The 20,890-nt window shown below is 49.7% G+C and overlaps 1 protein-coding gene across 1 annotated transcript in view; it reads left to right on the forward strand.

Annotated features, from left to right (window-relative positions):
* The window catches only part of DGKE (diacylglycerol kinase epsilon), an 83,978-nt gene that overhangs the window by 41,771 nt on the left and 21,317 nt on the right, over nt 1-20,890 (forward strand). The window lies entirely within an intron of this gene.

Below are 20,890 nucleotides of genomic sequence, written 5' to 3' on the forward strand. Positions count from 1 at the left end.
GAAGAATATAGTAAATCTTCAGCCAGTGAAGAATGGGTTGTAAATCCTTGTCCAATGTCTACCATTATTTTGTATTCTTATTTGAAAATAATGTGTCATGCAGGGCTACAGAAAGGAGGAAATACAGCAAATATTTGGCAGTATCCACTTTTGTTTCTCACATGTGGCTCACAGACACTTCATTTCCTGTGATGGCACACCCTTTGTCAGGAGACCACTCCCACTTTCTCCAGGCGAGTTCCTTAGGCGCACACAAAAGTCCCTACCTCCCAATCAAAAAAAGTTGAGAGGTATGCCCCAATCATGTTTTCTCACGTTGAGACACAACTTAACTACTCTCACCATCTATTACATTTAGGTGCCTAAAATGTTTTTTTTTTTTTTTTAAACATGCTGGCACACACTAAACTTTCTAATAATCAAAGGGTTACACAGCCAAGCAGTACTTTTGTTAGAAGGCTTATGGAACTTATTCAAATGTTAAAACCATTTACCCTTTTTATATCAAATATTATTTAACAGATGTTGGTGGAACAACAGACTTGGAATAACTTCCAGTTAGATTGATCCTCAAGACTCACACAGAGTAGTTTTACATGGGCTTTTAAATCCCACTCTTCTTCCTCATCCCCTCTTTCTCTAACATCCATAAGGGATACTGGGGTACAGTTAGTACGATGGGGTATAGATGGGGTCCAAAGGAGACAATGCACTTTAAATTCTTCAAACAGGGTGTGCTGGCTCCTCCCCTCTATGTCCCCTCCCACAGCCAGTTTAGAAAAATGTGCCCCAGGAGAGGGTGCACACTTTGGAGCTCCAGAGGATTTTTCTTCAGTTTATTTTAAACTTTCTCTTTTTCAGGTAGGCTGTTGGGCAACAGCCTACCTGCTCCGAGCGACACTGGGGGTGGGACCGACACCGGCCTCCTGGAGGTGCCCCGGTTCTAAGTGCGGGGTGGGCATACGGACTCCCCTTGGGGTGATCCCATAGTCCCCCCCCACCCCCACCCCCCGCCCCCGCATAGATTGGCTAGCGGTTGTAAAAATAGGTGTTGGGGACTCAGTTTTGCACACATTGGGAGACTTTGCCAGTATAAAAATCATGTTAGCTCTGGTGCCATTATTGTTTCCCTGTCAGCATGGTGAAATAGGCTGTGTAATGTCTGTCACGTCAGGTTTTCACCTTCCCCTGCAGATTCTCTCATATGTGAACAACGTAGCCAGCCTTCACAAAACAGTGGGGCTTCGGGGGGTGTTTTACAAGAACCAGCTTGGCTGCGCACTTACAACTGTCTATGGATAATCTGACTTAGGATAAGGAAGATGGCAGATGGGTAACCCCTCACTTTACCTGATTCTAAGGAATTGGACAAACCTTTCAGACATTAATCCTGATATTAAATTCCAATTGACAAAAAACAACTTAGCAACCACTTTCCTAATTTCCCAAGAGGGCAGGAAAGTCTGGGAAAATTCCACTGCTGTAGATGCCTCTGTATCGTGCCTGTCTAAACAGGCAGTGTTACAGGTTCCTGGTGCTACTGCATTAAAGGAACCGGTTGATAGACAAATAGAAAACACTTTGAAATCTATTTACATGGCAGCAGGAGCGTCCCAGAGGTCTGTTATTGCAGGCTGTTGGATGACTCACACCCTTTCATACCAGGGCAGGTCACATTCAAGAGGGTATGGCAGGGGACAAGACCCTGTTAGAAATGGTGACGCTGGTAAAATCTATCCAGTACTCTGCACGTGTCCTTTGTGAGACAATCAAGGCCATCTGTATTATTAATGCTCAAACTACCACTATGGCAGTTTCTGCACGCACAGCTTTGTGGCTGCGTCAGTGGGCAGCTGACGCCGAATCAAAAAAGAGTGTGGAAGCTTTGTCTTTCACAGGGGATTGGCTATTTGGAGGTGAATTAGACACATGGATTTCGAAGGCTACCGCTGAAAAGTCCACGGACCCACCGGCTCGACGCTCCAACCCAGGCCCTTCCCTACAGTCCTTTCAGACCACAAAGTTTAAGGGAAAAATAGGATTTTGGTTACCTACCGGTAAATCCTTTTCTCGTAGTCCGTAGAGGATGCTGGGGTCCACGTTAGTACCATGGGGGTTTAGACGGGTCCACCAGGACCCATTGGCACTTTAAGAGTTTGAGAGTGTGGGCTGGCTCCTCCCTCTATGCCCCTCCTATCAGACTCAGTCTAGAAACTGTGCCCGAGGAGACGGACATCTTCGAGAGAAGGATTTAACACAGATAGTGGTGAGATTCATACCAGCTCACACATACAAGGCACATCAAGCTAACTTAGCTTGAAAACTCAGCAACCGCTGAGACATTACTCACCAAGTAACAATGCAGTACTCGACTAAAACGAAGTTGTACTGAACCAAATAATGATAGCGGGAAAACGAAGCGCTGGGCGGGCGCCCAGCATCCTCTATGGACTATGAGAAAAGTATTTACCGTTAGGTAACCAAAATCCTATTTTCTCTAACATCCTAGAGGATGCTGGGACTCCGCAAGGACCATGGGGATAGACGGGCTCCGCAGGAGACATGGGCACTTTAAGAAAGACTTTGACTCTGTGTGTGCACTGGCTCCTCCCTCTATGCCCCTCCTCCAGACCTCAGTTTGATACTGTGCCCAGTGGAGACTGGGTGCATTTCAGGAGCTCTCCTGAGTTTCCTGTAAGAAAGCATTTTTGTTAGGTTTTTTATTTTCAGGGAGCTTGCTGGCAACAGACTCCCTGCATCGAGGGACTGAGGAGAGAGAAACAGACCCACTTCTCTGAGTTTCAGGGCTCTGTTTCTTAGGCTACTGGACACCATTAGCTCCAGAGGGATCGGTACGCAGGTCTCACCCTCGCCGTCCGTCCCAGAGCCGCGCCGCCGTCCTCCTCGCAGAGCCGGAAGAAAGAAGCCGGGTGAGTATGTGAGGAAAAGACCATCTGAGGCGGCAGAAGACATTTGGATCTTCACTGAGGTAACGCACAGCACTGCAGCTGTGCGCCATTGCTCCCCTTCACCTCACACACTTCGGTCACTGTAAGGGTGTAGGGTGCAGAGGGGGGGGGGGGGGGGGCCCGGGCCCGGGCCCTGGGCAGCAATATAAACCTCTCATGGCAAAGATATAAAGAGCCCCCGCCATGTATTGAAAAATTTGAGCGGGACAGAAGCCCGCCGCCGAGGGGGCGGGGCTTCTCCCTCAGCACTCACCAGCGCCATTTTTCTCCACAGCACCGCTGAGAGGAAGCTCCCCGGACTCTCCCCTGCTTGACACACGGTGACAGAGGGTTTTAAAGTAGAGGGGGGGCACATAATTGGCGCATATACACAAAACAGCACTACTGGGTAAACATACTGTGTTTTTTTCAGGGTCATATAGCGCTGGGGTGTGTGCTGGCATACTCTCTCTCTTGTCTCTCCAAAGGGCCTGGTGGGGAACCTGTCTTCAGAAAAGAGCTTCCCTGTGTATGTGTGGTGTGTCGGTACGTGTGTGTCGACATGTCTGAGGTTGAGGGCTCAACTAATGAGGAGGGGGAGTTTATGAATGTTAGGTCTCCGTCAGCGGTGCCGACGCCGGACTGGATGGATATGTGGAATGTTTTGAGTGCAAATGTTAATTTATTGCACAAAAGGCTAGACAAAGCCGAAGCTGGGGCACAGTCAGGGAGTCAACCCATGCCTGTCCCTATGTCGCGGGACCTTCGGGGTCTCAGAAGCGCCCACTATCCCAAATAGTTGACCCAGATACCGACACGGATTCAGACTCCAGTGTCGATTACGATGATACAAAATTACAGCCAAAGGTGGCTAAATGTATTCGATATATGATTATCGCAATAAAAGATGTGTTGCATATCACTGAGGAACCCCCTGTCCCTGACACGAGGGTACACATGTATAAGGGAAAGAAACCTGAGGTCTCTTTTCCCTCCTCACATGAGCTGAACGAATTATGTGAAAAGGCGTGGGAAACTCCAGACAAAAAACTGCAGATTCCCAAAAGGATCCTATCAGCGTATCCTTTCCCGTCGCAGGACAGGATACGGTGGGAATCCTCCCCTAGGGTGGACAAGGCCTTGATGCACTTATCAAAAAAGATAGCGCTTCCATCCCAAGATACGGCTACCCTCAAGGATCCTGCTGACCGCAAGCAGGAGGTTACCTTGAAGTCCATTATCACACATTCTGGTACGTTTCTCAGACCGGCTATTGCGTCAGCCTGGGTTTGTAGTGCTGTAGCAGCATGGACAGATTCCTTATCAACGGATATTGAGACTCTTGATAAGGATACCATTTTACTGACCCTAGGGCATATAAAAGATGCTGTCTTGTATATGAGGGATGCTCAAAGAGACATTAGTTTACTGGGTTCCAGGATAAGCGCTATGTCTATTTCTGCTAGGCGTGTCTTATGGACCCGACAGTGGACTGGTGATGCCGACTCCAAGAGACATATGGAGTTGTTGCCTTACAAGGGTGAGGAATTGTTTGGAGAGGGACTCTCGGACCTCGTCTCCACGGCTACGGCAGGTAAATCAAATTTTGTCATATATTCCCTCACAATCTAAGAAAGCGCCTCATTATCAAATGCAGTCCTTTCGTTCCAATAAAAGCAAGAGAGCACGTGGATCGTCCTTTCTTGCCAGAGGTAAGGGCAGAGGGAAAAAGCTGCACAACACAGCTAGTTCCCAGGAACAGAAGTCCTCCCCGGCCTCTGCAAAATCCACCGCATGACGCTGGGGCTCCCCTGAGGGAGTCCGCTCCTGTGGGGGCACGTCTTCGACTGTTCAGCCACGTCTGGGTCCACTCACAGGTGGATCCATGGGCAATAGAAATTGTTTCCCAGGGTTACAAGCTGGAATTCGAAGAGGTGCCTCCTCGCCGGTTTTTCAAATCGGCCCTACCGAAACACCCCCTGGAAAGGGAGATAGTGTTACATGCGATTCACAAATTGTGTCTTCAACAAGTGGTGGTAGAGGTTCCCCTGCTTCAAAGAGGGCAGGGGTACTACTCAACTCTGTTTGTGGTCCCGAAACCGGACGGTTCGGTCAGACCCATTTTAAATTTAAAATCCCTGAACCTTTACTTAAAACGGTTCAAGTTCAAGATGGAATCGCTCAGGGCGGTCATCGCCAGCCTAGAAGGGGGAGATTTTTTGGTATCTCTGGACATAAAGGATGCATACCTGCATGTTCCCATATATCCTCCTCATCAGGCATACCTGAGATTTGCGGTACATGATTGTCATTACCAATTTCAGACGTTGCCGTTTGGGCTTTCCACGGCCCCGAGAATTTTCACCAAGGTAATGGCGGAAATGATGGTGCTCCTACGCAAGCAGGGTGTCACAATTATCCCGTACTTGGACGATCTCATAAAAGCGAGATCACGGGAGAAGTTGCTGAACAGCGTATCACTTTCACTGAATGTGTTACAGCGACACGGCTGGATTCTCAATATTCCAAAGTCGCAGCTGAATCCTGCAACTCGTCTGCCCTTCTTGGGCATGATTCTGGAAGACCAGAAGAGGGTTTTTCTTCCGACGGAAAAAGCGCAGGAACTCATGACTCTAGTCATGAACCTGTTGAAACCAAAACAAGTGTCAGTACATCATTGCACTCACGTTCTGGGAAAGATGGTGGCAACATACGAAGCCATTCCATACGGCAGATTCCATGCAAGGACCTTCCAATGGGACCTATTGGACAAATGGTCCGGGTCGCATCCGCACCTGTATCAGCGGATCACCCTGTCCCCCAGGGCCAGAGTATCTCTCCTGTGGTGGCTAAACAGTGCTCACCTTCTAGAGGGCCGCAGGTTCGGCATTCAGGACTGGATCCTGGTGACCATGGACGCGAGCCTCCGAGGTTGGGGAGCAGTCACACAGGGAAGAAATTTTCAAGGACTTTGGTCAAGTCAAGAGTCTTGTCTTCACATCAACATCCTGGAACTAAGGGCCATATACAACGCCCTACGTCAAGCGGAGATCTTACTTCGCAATCGACCAGTTCTGATCCAGTCGGACAACATCACTGCAGTAGCTCATGTAAACCGCCAAGGCAGCACAAGGAGCAGAGTGGCAATGGCGGAAGCCACCAGAATTCTTCGCTGGGCGGAGAATCATGTAAGCACTCTGTCAGCAGTGTTCATTCCGGGAGTGGACAACTGGGAAGCAGACTTCCTCAGCAGACACGATCTGCATCCGGGAGAGTGGGGACTTCATCAGGAAGTCTTCGCGCAGATTGCAAGTCGATGGGGACTACCCTAAATAGACATGATGGCATCCCGTCTCAACAAAAAGCTACAAAGGTATTGCGCCAGGTCAAGAGACCCTCAGGCGGTAGCTGTGGACGCCCTAGTGACACCGTGGGTGTTCCAATCGGTATATGTGTTTCCTCCTCTTCCTCTCATACCCAAGGTGTTGAGGATAATAAGAAAAAGAGGAGTGAGAACAATTCTCATTGTTCCAGATTGGCCACGAAGGACCTGGTATCCGGATCTGCAAGAAATGCTCACAGAAGATCCGTGGCCTCTTCCTCTAAGGCAGAACCTGTTACAACAAGGTCCCGGTCTGTTCCAAGACTTACCGCGGCTGCGTTTGACGGCATGGCGGTTGAACGCCGGATCCTAGCGGAAAAGGGTATTCCGGATGAGGTCATTCCTACGCTAATAAAGGCTAGGAAGGCAGTGAAGTCTAAACATTATCACCAAATATGGCGAAAATATGTTTCTTGGTGTGAGGCCAGGAATGCTCCTACGGAGGAATTCCATCTAGGCCGTTATCTTCACTTCCTACAAACTGGAGTGAATTTGGGCCTAAAATTAGGCTCCATTAAAGTTCAAATTTCAGCCTTATCCATTTTCTTTCAAAAGGAATTGGCCTCTTTACCTGAAGTACAGACTTTTTTGAAGGGAGTACTGCATATTCAGCCTCCTTTTGTACCTCCAGTGGCGCCTTGGGACCTTAACGTGGTGTTAAGTTTCCTTAAGTCTCATTGGTGTTAACCACTGAAAACAGTGGAGTTGAAATATCTCACTTGGAAGGTAGTCATGTTGTTGGCCTTGGCTTCGGCTAGGCGAGTTTCGGAATTGGCGGCTTTATCACATAAAAGCCCCTATCTGGTTTTCCATATGGATAGAGCGGAGTTGCGGACCCGTCCTCAATTCCTGCCTAAGGTGGTCTCATCCTTTCATATGAACCAACCTATTGTCGTGCCTGTGGCTACTCGTGACTTGGAGGATTCCGAGTCCCTTGATGTGGTCAGGGCTTTGAAAATTTACGTGGCCAAAACAGCTAGGATCAGAAAAACAGAAGCACTGTTTGTCCTGTATGCAGCCAACAAAGTTGGCGGCCCTGCTTCAAAGCAGACTATTGCTCGCTGGATCTGTAACATGATCCAGCAGGCGCATTCTACGGCAGGATTGCCGTTGCCAAAATCGGTTAAGGCCCATTCCACTAGGAAGGTGGGCTCGTCTTGGGCGGCTGCCCGAGGGGTCTCGGCACTACAGATGTGTCGAGCTGCTACTTGGTCGGGTTCAAACACCTTTGCAAAGTTTTATAAGTTTGATACCCTGGCTGAGGAGGACCTCCTGTTTGCTCAATCGGTGCTGCAGAGTCATCCGCACTCTCCCGCCCGTTTGGGAGCTTTGGTATAATCCCCATGGTCCTTACGGAGTCCCAGCATCCTCTAGGACGTTAGAGAAAATAAGATTTTAAACCTACCGGTAAATCTTTTTCTCGTAGTCCGTAGAGGATGCTGGGCGCCCGTCCCAAGTGCGGACTACTTCTGAAAGACTTGTATATAGTTATTGCTTACATAAGGATTATGTTATAGTTTCATCGGTCTTGGACTGATGCTATGTTGGTTTTTCATGCTGTTAACTGGGTAGTATATCACAAGTTATACGGTGTGATTGGTGTGGCTGGTATGAATCTTGCCCTTGGATTACAAAAATCCTTTCCTTGTACTGTCTGTCTCCTCTGGGCACAGTTTCTCTAACTGAGGTCTGGAGGAGGGGCATAGAGGGAGGAGCCAGTGCACACCCAGAGTCAAAGTCTTTCTTAAAGTGCCCATGTCTCCTGCGGAGCCCGTCTATCCCTTACATCCTAGAGGATGCTGGGGTCCACATTAGTACCATGGGGATGTACCAAAGCTCCCAGTACGGGAGGGAGAGCGCTGAGGCTCCTGCAGAACTGATTGACTGAAATTCAGATCATCAGAGGCCAAAGTATCGAACTTGTAGAACTTTGCAAACGTGTTTGACCCAGACCAAGTTGCAGCTCGGCAAAGTTTTAAAGCCGAGACACCCCGGGCAGCCGCCCAGGTAGACCCCACCTTATGAGTAGAGTGGGCCTTGACAGACGTAGGACATGGCAATCCTGCCGTAGAATACGCATGCTGGATAGTGAACCTGATCCAGCGAGAGATCGTCTGCTTCGAAGCAGGACACCCAATTTTCTTGGAATCATACAGGACAAACAGAGAGTCTGATTTTCTGTGACGAAAAAGTCCTCTTCACATAGATTTTCAGAGCCCTTACAACATCCAAGAACTTTGATGAAATTGAGGAGTCAGAAGCCACTGGCACCACAATAGGTTGGTTGATATGAAATGCCGACACAACCTTCGGAAAAGAAACTGCTGATGTGTCCGGAGTTCAGCTCTATCTTCGTGGAAGATCAAGTGGGGGCTTTTACAGGACAAAGCCCCCAACTCCTACACACGTCTAGCAGAAGCTAAGGCAAACAACGTGACAGCCTTCCATGTAAGAAATTTGACCTCAACCTCCTGTAGAGACTCAAACCAGTCCGATTGGAGGAACTGCAACACCACATTAAGGTCTCAAGGCGCCGTAGGCGGTACAAAGGGAGGTTGGATGTGCAGAACTCCCTTCAAAAAAGTCTGAACCTCAGGGAGGGCAGCCAGTTGTTTCTGGAAGAAAATGGATAGGGACGAAAGCTGGACCTTCACAGATCCCAACTTCAGGCCCATATCCACACCGGCTTGTAGGAAGAGGAGAAACCGTCCCAGTTGAAACTCCACCGCAGGAAATTTCTTGGACTCACACCAAGACACACATTTCTCTGACGTCCTAGTGGATGCTGGGAACTCCGTAAGGACCATGGGGAATAGCGGCTCCGCAGGAGACTGGGCACAACTAAGAAAGATTTAGGACTACCTGGTGTGCACTGGCTCCTCCCTCTATGCCCCTCCTCCAGACCTCTGTTAGAATTTTGTGCCCGGCCGAGCTGGATGCACACTAGGGGCTCTCCTGAGCTTCTAGAAAAGAAAGTATAATTAGGTTTTTTATTTTCAGTGAGATCTGCTGGCAACAGACTCACTGCTACGAGGGACTGAGGGGAGAAGAAGCAAACCTACCTGCTTGCAGCTAGCTTGGGCTTCTTAGGCTACTGGACACCATTAGCTCCAGAGGGATCGAACACAGGCCCAGCCTCGGTCGTCCGGTCCCGGAGCCGCGCCGCCGTCCCCCTTGCAGAGCCAGAAGCAAGAAGACGTTCATGGAAATCGGCGGCAGAAGACTTCGGTCTTCATTAAGGTAGCGCACAGCTGCAAGCTGCCATTGCTCCCCATGCACACCACACACTCCGGTCACTGATGGGTGCAGGGCGCTGGGGGGGGGCGCCCTGGGCTGCAATAAGAGTACCTTACTTGGCAAATTACCACTTAATATAGTCATTAAGACTATATATGTGTAAAATCCCCTGCCATAACTTCCATAAAAAAGTGGGAGAAGTCCGCCGAAAAAGGGGCGGAGTTATCTCCCTCAGCACACTGGCGCCATTTTCCCTCACAACTCCGCTGGAAGGACGCTCCCCAGGCTCTCCCCTGCAGTTTCCTGACTCCATAGGGTAAAAAAGAGAGGGGGGGCACTAAATTTAGGCGAAATCTGTGTAATATTGGCAGCTATAGGGGAAAAATCACTGTGTGTAGTGTGAATCCCTGCATTATATAGCGCTCTGGTGTGTGCTGGCATACTCTCTCTCTGTCTCCCCAAAGGACTTTGTGGGGTCCTGTCCTCAGTCAGAGCATTCCCTGTGTGTGTGCGGTGTGTCGGTACGGCTGTGTCGACATGTTTGATGAGGAGGCTTATGTGGAGGCGGAGCAGGTGCCGATAAATGTGATGTCACCCCCTGCGGGGTCGACACCTGAATGGATGGACATGTGGAAGGAATTACGTGACAGTGTCAACTCCTTACATAAAAGGTTTGACGACATAACAGATGTGGGACAGCCGACTTCTCAGCTCGTGCCTGCCCAGGCGTCTCACAAGCCATCAGGGGCTCTAAAACGCCCGCTACCTCAGATGGCAGACACAGATGTCGTCACGGATACTGACTCCAGTGTCGACGATGATGAGACTAGTGTACATTCCAATAGAGCCACCCGTTACATGATTACGGCAATGAAAAATGTGTTGCACATTTCTGATATTACCCCAGGTACCACAAAAAAGGGTATTATGTTTGGGGAGAAAAAAGTACCAGTGGTTTTTCCCCCTTCGGATGAATTAAATGAAGTATGTGAAGAAGCGTGGGCTTCCCCCGATAAGAAACTGGTAATTTCTAAAAAGTTACTAATGGCGTACCCTTTCCCGCCAGAGGATAGGTCACGTTGGGAGACATCCCCTAGGGTGGATAAAGCGCTCACACGCCTGTCAAAGAAGGTGGCACTACCGTCTCCGGACACGGCCGCCCTAAAGGAACCTGCTGATAGGAAGCAGGAGGCTATCCTGAAGTCTGTATATACACACTCAGGAATTATACTGAGACCGGCTATTGCTTCAGCATGGATGTGCAGTGCTGCAGCTGCGTGGTCAGATTCCCTGTCGGAAAACATTGATACCCTAGACAGGGACACTATATTGCTAACCGTAGAGCATATTAAAGACGCTGTCTTATACATGAGAGATGCACAGAGGGATATTTGCCGGCTGGCATCTAAAATAAACGCAATGTCCATTTCTGCCAGGAGAGGATTGTGGACTCTGCAATGGACAGGAGATGCAGATTCTAAAAGGCACATGGAAGTTTTGCCTTACAAAGGTGAGGAGTTGTTTAGGGATGGTCTCTCAGACCTCGTTTCCACAGCAACAGCTGGGAAGTCAACATTTTTACCCCATGTTCCCTCACAGCCAAAGAAAGCACCGTATTATCAGGTACAGTCCTTTCGGCCCCAGAAAGGCAAGCGGGTTAGAGGCGCGTCCTTTCTGCCCAGAGGCAGAGGTAGAGGGAAAAAGCTGCAACATACAGCCAGTTCCCAGGAACAAAAGTCCTCCCCCGCTTCCTCTAAGTCCACCGCATGACGCTGGGGCTCCACAGGCGGAGCCAGGTACGGTGGGGGCCCGTCTCAAGAACTTCAGCAACCAGTGGGCTCGTTCACGGGTGGATCCCTGGATTCTACAGGTAGTATCTCAGGGGTACAAGCTGGAATTCGAGACGTCTCCCCCTCGCCGTTTCTTCAAATCTGTCTTGCCGACAGCTCCCCCGGACAGGGAGGCAGTGCTGGAGGCGATTCACAAGCTGTATTCTCAGCAGGTGATAATCAAGGTACCCCTCCTTCAACAAGGACGGGGTTACTATTCCACAATGTTTGTGGTACCGAAACCGGACGGTTCGGTGAGACCCATTTTAAATTTAAAATCCTTGAACACTTATATAAGAAGGTTCAAGTTCAAGATGGAATCGCTCAGAGCGGTGATAGCAAGCATGGACGAGGGGGATTACATGGTGTCACTGGACATCAAGGATGCTTACCTGCATGTCCCCATTTACTCTCCTCACCAGGAGTACCTCAGATTTGTGGTACTGGACTGTCATTACCAATTCTAGACGTTGCCGTTTGGTCTGTCCACGGCACCGAGGGTATTTACCAAGGTAATGGCCGAAATGATGATACTCCTTCAGAAAAAGGGAGTTTTAATGATCCCGTACTTGGACGATCTCCTTATAAAGGCGAGGTCCAGGGAACAGTTGTTGATCGGAGTAGCACTAGCTCGGGAAGTGCTACAACAGCACGGCTGGATCCTGAATATTCCAAAGTCGCAGCTGGTTCCTACAACCCGTCTACTGTTCCTGGGGATGGTTCTGGACACAGAACAGAAAAAAGTGTTTCTCCCGGAGGAGAAGGCCAAGGAGTTATCGTCTCTAGTCAGAGACCTCCTAAAACCAAAACAGGTGTCGGTGCACCACTGCACGCGAGTCCTGGGAAAGATGGTGGCTTCTTACGAAGCAATTCCATTCGGAAGGTTCCATGCAAGGATCTTTCAGTGGAATCTGTTGGACAAGTGGTCCGGGTCGCATCTTCAGATGCATCGGCTGATAACCCTGTCTCCAAGGGCCAGGGTGTCGCTACTGTGGTGGCTGCAGAGTGCTCATCTTCTAGAGGGCCGCAGATTCGGCATACAGGACTGGATCCTGGTGACCACGGATGCCAGCCTTCGAGGTTGGGGGGCAGTCACACAGGGAAGAAACTTCCAAGGACTATGGACAAGTCAGGAGACTTCCCTACACATAAATATTCTGGAACTAAGGGCCATTTACAATGCCCTAAGTCAGGCAAGACCCCTGCTTCAATACCAGCCGGTGCTGATCCAGTCAGACAACATCACGGCGGTCGCCCATGTAAACCGTCAGGGCGGCACAAGAAGCAGGATGGCGATGGCAGAAGCCACAAGGATTCTCCGATGGGCGGAAAATGATGTGTTAGCACTGTCAGCAGTGTTCATTCCGGGAGTGGACAACTGGGAAGCAGACTTCCTCAGCAGGCACGACCTCCACCCGGGAGAGTGGGGACTTCATCCAGAAGTCTTCCAAATGATGGTACACCGTTGGGAAAGGCCACAGGTGGACATGATGGCGTCCCGCCTCAACAAAAAACTAAAAAGATATTGCGCCAGGTCAAGGGACGCTCTAGTGACACCGTGGGTGTACCAGTCGGTTTAGTTGTTCCCTCCTCTGCCTCTCATACCCAAGGTACTGAGAATAATAAGAAGGAGAGGAGTAAGAACTATACTTGTGGTTCCGGATTGGCCAAGAAGAGCTTGGTACCCAGAACTTCAAGAAATGATCTCAGAGGACCCATGGCCTCTGCCGCTCAGACAGGACCTGCTGCAGCAGGGACCCTGTCTGTTCCAAGACTTACCGCGTCTGCGTTTGACGGCATGGCGCTTGAACGCCGGATCCTGAAGGAAAAGGGCATTCCGGAGGAAGTCATCCCTACGCTGATTAAAGCTAGGAAGGAGGTGACCGCAAACCATTATCACCGCATATGGCGAAAATATGTTGCGTGGTGTGAGGCCAGAAGGGCCCCAACGGAGGAATTTCAGCTGGGTCGATTTCTGCACTTCCTACAGTCAGGGGTGACTATGGGCCTCAAATTAGGTTCCATTAAGGTCCAGATTTCGGCTCTGTCGATTTTCTTCCAAAAAGAACTGGCTTCACTGCCTGAAGTTCAGACGTTTGTTAAAGGAGTGCTGCATATTCAGCCCCCTTTTGTGCCTCCAGTGGCACCTTGGGATCTCAACGTGGTGTTGGATTTCCTTAAGTCACATTGGTTTGAGCCACTTAAAACCGTGGAACTGAAATATCTCACGTGGAAAGTGGTCAAGCTGTTGGCCTTGGCTTCGGCCAGGCGTGTGTCAGAATTGGCGGCTTTGTCATGTAAAAGCCCTTATCTGGTTTTCCATATGGATAGGGCGGAATTGAGGACTCGTCCCCAATTTCTTCCTAAGGTGGTATCAGCTTTTCATTTGAACCAACCTATTGTGGTGCCTGCGGCTACTAAGCACTTGGAGGATTCCAAGTTGCTGGACGTAGTCAGGGCCCTGAAAATCTATGTTTCCAGGACGGCTGGAGTCCGGAAAACTGACTCGCTATTTATCCTGTATGCGCCCAACAAGCTGGGTGCTCCTGCTTCAAAGCAGTCTATTGCTCGCTGGATCTGTAGTACGATTCAACTTGCACATTCTGCGGCTGGACTGCCGCATCCTAAATCTGTAAAAGCCCATTCCACGAGGAAGGTGGGCTCTTCTTGGGCGGCTGCCCGAGGGGTCTCGGCTTTACAACTTTGCCGAGCTGCTACTTGGTCGGGTTCAAACACGTTTGCTAAGTTTTACAAGTTTGATACCCTGGCTGAGGAGGACCTTGCTTTTGCTCATTCGGTGCTGCAGAGTCATCCGCACTCTCCCGCCCGTTTGGGAGCTTTGGTATAATCCCCATGGTCCTTACGGAGTTCCCACCATCCACTAGGACGTCAGAGAAAATAAGAATTTACTCACCGGTAATTCTATTTCTCGTAGTCCGTAGTGGATGCTGGGCGCCCATCCCAAGTGCGGATTGTCTGCAATACTTGTATATAGTTATTGCCTAACTAAAGGGTTATTGTTTAGAGCCATCTGTTGAGAGGCTCAGTTATTTTTCATACTGTTAACTGGGTATAGTATCACGAGTCTTTCCCGGGATTCCAAAATCCTTTCCTTATTGTGTCAGCTCTTCCGGGCACAGTATCCTAACTGAGGTCTGGAGGAGGGGCATAGAGGGAGGAGCCAGTGCACACCAGGTAGTCCTAAATCTTTCTTAGTTGTGCCCAGTCTCCTGCGGAGCCGCTATTCCCCATGGTCCTTACGGAGTTCCCAGCATCCACTACGGACTACGAGAAATAGAATTACCGGTGATTAAATTCTTATTTTTTTTTTAAAATTCGATGGTAGTGTTTAAACGTTACTCCTTTCCTAGCCTGTATCAGGGTAGGAATAACCTTGTTCGGAATTCCCATTTGAGCTAGTATCAGGCGTTCAACCTCCATGCCGTCAAACGTAGCCGCAGTAAGTCTTGATAGGCGAATGGCCCCTTAGCAGCAGGTCCTCCGGAAGAGGCCTCGGCTCTTCTTGCAGTAGATCCGCGTACTTCAAGATCAAGCCCTTCTTGGCCAGTCCGGAGCAATGAGGATCGCTTGAACCCTTGTTCTCCTCCTTATGAGCTTTAGAATTCTTGGGATGAGTGGAAGTGGAGGAAACACGTACACTGCTTGCGGGTCCCTCGACCTGGAACAATACCGCCGAAGCTTCTTGTTGAGACGAGAGGCCATCATGTCAATCTGGGGTATGCCCCAAAGATCTGTTACCTCCTTGAACACCTCCGGATGGAGACCCCACACCCCTGGATGGAGATCGTGTCTGCTGAGGAAGTCCGCTTCCCAGTTGTCTACTCCCGGAATGAAGATTGCTGACAGCGCCAGTGCGTGTTTTTCTGCCCAGAGGATGATTCTTGTTACCGCTGACATTGCAGCTCTGCTTTTCGTTCAGCCCTGTTGTCACATTGTCCAACTGCACTTGAACGGCCCGATTGCTCAGAAGATGGGCCGCTTGAAGAAGACAGTTGTATACTGCTCTTAGTTCCAGAATGTTTATCGGCAGGCCAGCTTCCAGACTTGACCACCTTCCTTAGAAGGTTTCCCCTTGAGTGACTGCGCCCCAGCCCCGGAAACTTGCATCCGTGGTTAGAAGGATCCAGTCCTGAATCCCGAACCTGCGGCTCTCCAGAAGGTGAGGCAGTTGCAGCCACCAGAGGAGTGAAATCCTGACCTTTGGTGACAGACATATTCTCTGGTGCATGTGTAGATGGGATCCCGACCACTTGTCCAGGAGATCCAGTTGGAAGGACCAAGCGTGAAACCTCCCTTACTGCAGGCCCTCGTAAGAGGCCACCATCTTTCCCAGAAGGCGAATGCACTGATGAACTGACACCCGGGTTGGCTTGAGGACACCCCGGACCATTGTTTGTATCACCAACGCTTTTTCCTCTTGAAGAAACACCCTCTGCACTTCCGTGTCGAGGATCATTCCCAAAAAGGACAACCTCCTGAAAGGTTCCAAATGTGATTTTGGAAGATTCAAATTCCAGCCATGTTCCCTGAGAAGCTGGGTCGCGAGAGCTATGGACCGTCACAGCTTCACCTTGGACGATGCTTTTATCAGCAGATCATCCAGATATGGAATTATGTTCATCCCCTGTCTGCGGAGGAGAACCATCATTTCCGCCATCACCTTGGTGAATACCCTCTGTGCTATGGAGAGGCCGAATGGCAGGGCCTGGAACTGAAAATGACAGTCCAACAGTGCGAATCGAAGATAAGCTTGATGCGGCAGCCAAATCGGAATGTGGAGGTATGCATACTTGATATCCAGGGATACCAGGAATTCCAGGAATTCCCCCTCCTCCATACCTGATATCACTGCCCTCAGAGACTCCATTTTGAACTTGAACTCCCTCAGAAAGGGGTTTAGTGATTTTAAGTTCAGAATGGGCCTGACCGAACCATCCGGTTTCGGTACCACGAAAAGGTTCGAATAGTAACCTTTGTTTTGCATATGAGGTGGTACTGGCACAATGGCCTGTGCCTCCACCAACTTCTGGACGGCTTCTTGCAGGACAGTCCTGTCCGCCAGCAGAGCTGGCAAGCCTGATTTTAAAAAATCATGGATTCTACCAGAAATCCTGCCGAATTCTGAATGTTACGTAAAAACAATTCAACATCACATTTCCCCATAGTATCCAAGTCTTCAAGTAACGTGCCTGACCACTTTACTATAGCTTTGGCAATCCAAGCACTGGCAATAGTGGGACGTAGTATTGCCCCAGAAGCCGTGTACATGGATTTGAGCGTATTATCAATTTTACGATCAGCCGGCTCTTTCAAGGCGGTACATCCTGGAACAGTTAAAACCACCTTTTTTGAGAGTCTGGAAACTGACGCGTCAACTATAGGCGGGTTTTCCTATTTTTTCCTATCCTCTACCGGGAAAGGATACACTACCAGAACCCTTTTAGGTATCTGGAATTTTTTATCCGGGTCTTCCCAAAAATAGAATTTAATTCCTTTGACACAGGGAAGGTTAGCGAGGCTTTCTTATTTTCAGTGAAGTAAGCCTCCTCAACCTGCTCGGGTGTTGTATCAGCAATATTCAACACATCCCTAATAGCCTCTATCAACTGTACCCCTTTCGCAAGAAATGCTGCCCCCCCCCCCGCAACACATCCCCATCACCGTCTGTAGTATCAGAATCGGTATCTGTATCATCCTGCATGATCTGTGCAAAAGCACGTTTATGGGAATATACGGCGGGGAGCCCTGATGTACCAGAACTGGGCCAGACTGCCATAGAGTTCTGTAAAGCCTGAGTTGCAGATTCATTTTGTGCAACCCTATTTGAAATCTGAGAAATCATAGATTTGATAGAGGATAACCACTCGGGCTCCCTTGCTGTAATCTGTGCTAAATTAGTGCAATCCTGATTACATGGAATGGGATCATCCTGAGAGGACATATCCTCTGCAGCATATAACACAGAGTGACATTGCTTAATGGAGACCACAGGCACTCCACACACACAGGGGAGGACAGACAGAGTTTCACCCCCAGGAATGGCAAGAGAGACACAGAGATTGGAGCAAACCCACATACAGCACTTTTAATATAAAGGGAGACCCCCTATCAGCGTTGACTGTGCACCTTAATAGGTTACAGAGTCGTTTTGCAGCCTCCCCCCCCCCCTTCAACAACCCCCTGGTACCGTGAGAGATAGCTGGAGTTTCTCTGGAGGGACATGCTCTTCCTGGACAGCGCTGTGCAGGCAGGAAAATGGCGCTGAACGCTGCTGGGTCCGCTCTGAGGAGAGGCTCTGCCCCCAAAATGGCGCTGTCTTCCCGCTCTTCCTAGGATTATACTGGCCTGAGGATTTGTGCTGGCTGAGATCCCGGGACCCCGACAGGCTGTGTGACCAGTGTAGGGTGTAGGCGCTGGCTCAGGGCGCCCCTCAAAGCGCCGCACTATGTACCGCTGAGGTCGCTCCTACCCTGATGCTGCCATCTTCACACCGGCCCCCCGCTTGCTAGGGGGGTTGGTGACTCACTCGCCACTGATCTTCAGCTCTGTAAGGGGGTGGCGGCATGCTGCTTGGGTGAGCGATCCCCTGTGGCAGGGAACAATCTATCCCCTCAGGAGCTCAGTGTCTTGTCAGCGGAGATAGTGGCTCAGACTCCGCAGGGCGGACACTAATTCCCCCCTTAGTTCCACGAAGCAGGGAGGCTGTTGCCAGCAGCCTCCCTGTAAAATAATAATCTCTAAAAAAAACTATTACTAGAGAAACTCTTCTAAACGGAGTCTGGTAGGAGGGGCTTAAAGGGAAGAGCCAGCCCACACTTTAAAACTCTTAAAGTGCCAGTAGCTCCTGGTGGACCCGTCTATACCCTTATGGTACTAATGTGGACCCCAGCATCCTCTAGGACATAAGAGAAATCCAGAGGCGCCTCAAAGGCTGCAAGATGCACCGGAGGTAGGGCACGTAAACCTGCCACCACAGGAACAGAGCGCCAGCTCTGCTTCCACCAAGGCCTCAGCATGACTGTGTCCCTCCAACCCTGGTTGATCTCGGGGTGGGAGCTCGTCTAAGGTTCTTCAGCCTCATTTGGAGAAGCTCCTGCCAGGATGCCTCGGTAAAAGATCTGGTCTCCCAGGGCTACAAACTGGAGTTTGAAAGTTCTCTGCCTCACAGATTTTTCAAGTCAAGCTTACCAGTTTCAGAGAAAAACTCTGGTTACGCAACTCTGGTTACGCTACAAGAGGCCATTCACAAGCTGGTTTAGTCTCAGGTTATTGTTCCAGTTCTACTACAACAACAGGGCGAGGGATATTATTCCAACCTGTTCGTGGTACCGGACGATTTGTAAGACACATTTTGAATCTCAAATCGTTAAACCCATATCTGCGGGTTTTCAAATTCAAGATGAAATCCCTGAGAGCAGTAATCTCAGGACTGGAAGAAGGGGAGTTCTTAGTATCTCTGGATGTGAAGGACGTTTACCGCCATATTCCAATATGGTCGCCTCATCAAGCTTACCTCAGGTTTGCTCTGCTGAACGATCACTACCAGTTCCAGGCACTGCCCTTCGGCCTGTCCACGGCACCAAGGGTCTTCACGAAAGTGAGGGCAGAAATGATGCTCCAGCTCTGGATTCATGGGTGGACATTGTCCCCTACCTGGACAATCTTTTGATAACCGCAAGATCCAGGGAGCAACTGTTGGACAGCATCAGCCAAACTACACAATTACGGTCAAATCACAGGTGAGATCTCAATCTACAGAAATCCCTCCTCGAGTCAACTCAAAGAATCCAGTTTCTGGGAATGATTTTGGACACGGTGCCTCAAAGTTTTCCTTCCGGTGGATAAGGCAAAGACGCTTCAGGAGATGGTTTGAGCGGTACTGAAACCGAACAGAGTCTCAGTACTTCTTTGCATACGCCTGTTGGGAAAGGTGGTGGCCTCATGCGAGGCAATTCAGTATGGAAGATTCCATGCAAGGACTTTCCAACTACATCTCCTGAACAGATGGTCAGGTTCGCATCTGCAGATGCACCAGATCATCCGTCTCCCACCACAGGCCAGGATTTCACTCCTGTGGTGGTTGCAGTCCTCCGACCTCTTGGAGGGTCGGAGCTTCGGGATGTAGGATGGATTCTCTTAATCACGACGCGAGTCTTCGGGGTTGGGGAGCTGTCACCAAAGGGGCGCAGTTCTAGGGCAGGTGGTCAAGCCACAAATCCATTCTCCCAATAAACATCCTACAACTCCAGGCGGTCTACAGTGCTCTGCTTCAGGCCTCTCCTCTGCTTCAGGATCAGGCCACACAAGTTCAGTCTGATAACGCCACAGCAGTGGTGTACTTCAATCGACACAAAGAGCAGCGCTTGCATGCGAGAGGTTTCCAGGATACTCCTCTGGGCAGAAAGGAATGCAAGGGCGATATCAGCCGTATTCATTCCAGGAGTAGACAACTGGGAGGCAGACTTCCTTAGTCGTCACGACCTCCATCCACTGGTGTTTTCGGCATTTACCAGATCAGTGGGATTGTCCGCAGATCGATCTCATGGCGTCCCGGCTCAACATGAAGCTTCGCCGCTATTGTTCCAGAACAAGGGACCCTCAAGAGGCAGTGATGGATGCACTGATGACACCGTGGACTTACCAGTTGGTGTACCTGTTACCTCCACTTCCATTACTCCCCAGGATTCTAAGGAGAATCAGAAGGAAAGGAGTTCAGGCAATTCTCATTGCCCCCGATTGGCCTCGAAGAATTTGGTACACAGACCTTCTAGCCATGTCAGTAGAAGGCCTCTGGGCCTCTGCCGATGCTGGAGGATTTTCTTCAGCAAGGGCCGTTTGTCTACCAGTACTTACGGCGGCTTCGTTTGACGGCATGGCGGTTGAACGGAATATTCTAGCTAAGAAGGGTATTCCAGACAAGGTTATCGCAACCATGATTCCAGCCAGGATGGCGGTCACGGTAAAGCATTATCCTCATATCTGGGAAAGATAACGTCTCCTGGTGTGAAGGCAGGAAGTATCCTACTGCGAATTTCAACCTGGGGCATTTCTTAGCGTTTCTTACAGGCTGGAGTGGGTATGGGCCTACGGCTAGGCTCCATTAAAGTCAAAATCTCTGCTTTGTACATTTTCTTTCAAAGAAACTTTGCTACACTGCCTGAAGTCCAGACATTCTTACAAGGTGTCCTTCACATACAACCTCTCTTTGCGTGGCGCACCTTGGGATCTGAACATGGTTTTGGATTTTCTAGAATCTTCTTGGTTTGAACCATTGATGACAGTACATGACAAGTACCTTACATGAAAGACGGTAATGCTATTGGCATTAGCCTCGGCTAGGCGAGTCTCAGAACTTTGAGCTTTATCATGCAAGAGTACATTCTTGGTCATTCATGGGGACAGAGCAGAGCTCAGGACTCGTCAGCATTTCTTGCCTAAGGTGGTTTCTGCGTTCCACCTGATTCAACCGATTG

The sequence above is a fragment of the Pseudophryne corroboree genome, chromosome 3 (genome assembly GCF_028390025.1).
Source record: "Pseudophryne corroboree isolate aPseCor3 chromosome 3, aPseCor3.hap2, whole genome shotgun sequence".
In the NCBI taxonomy this organism is placed as follows: domain Eukaryota; kingdom Metazoa; phylum Chordata; class Amphibia; order Anura; family Myobatrachidae; genus Pseudophryne; species Pseudophryne corroboree.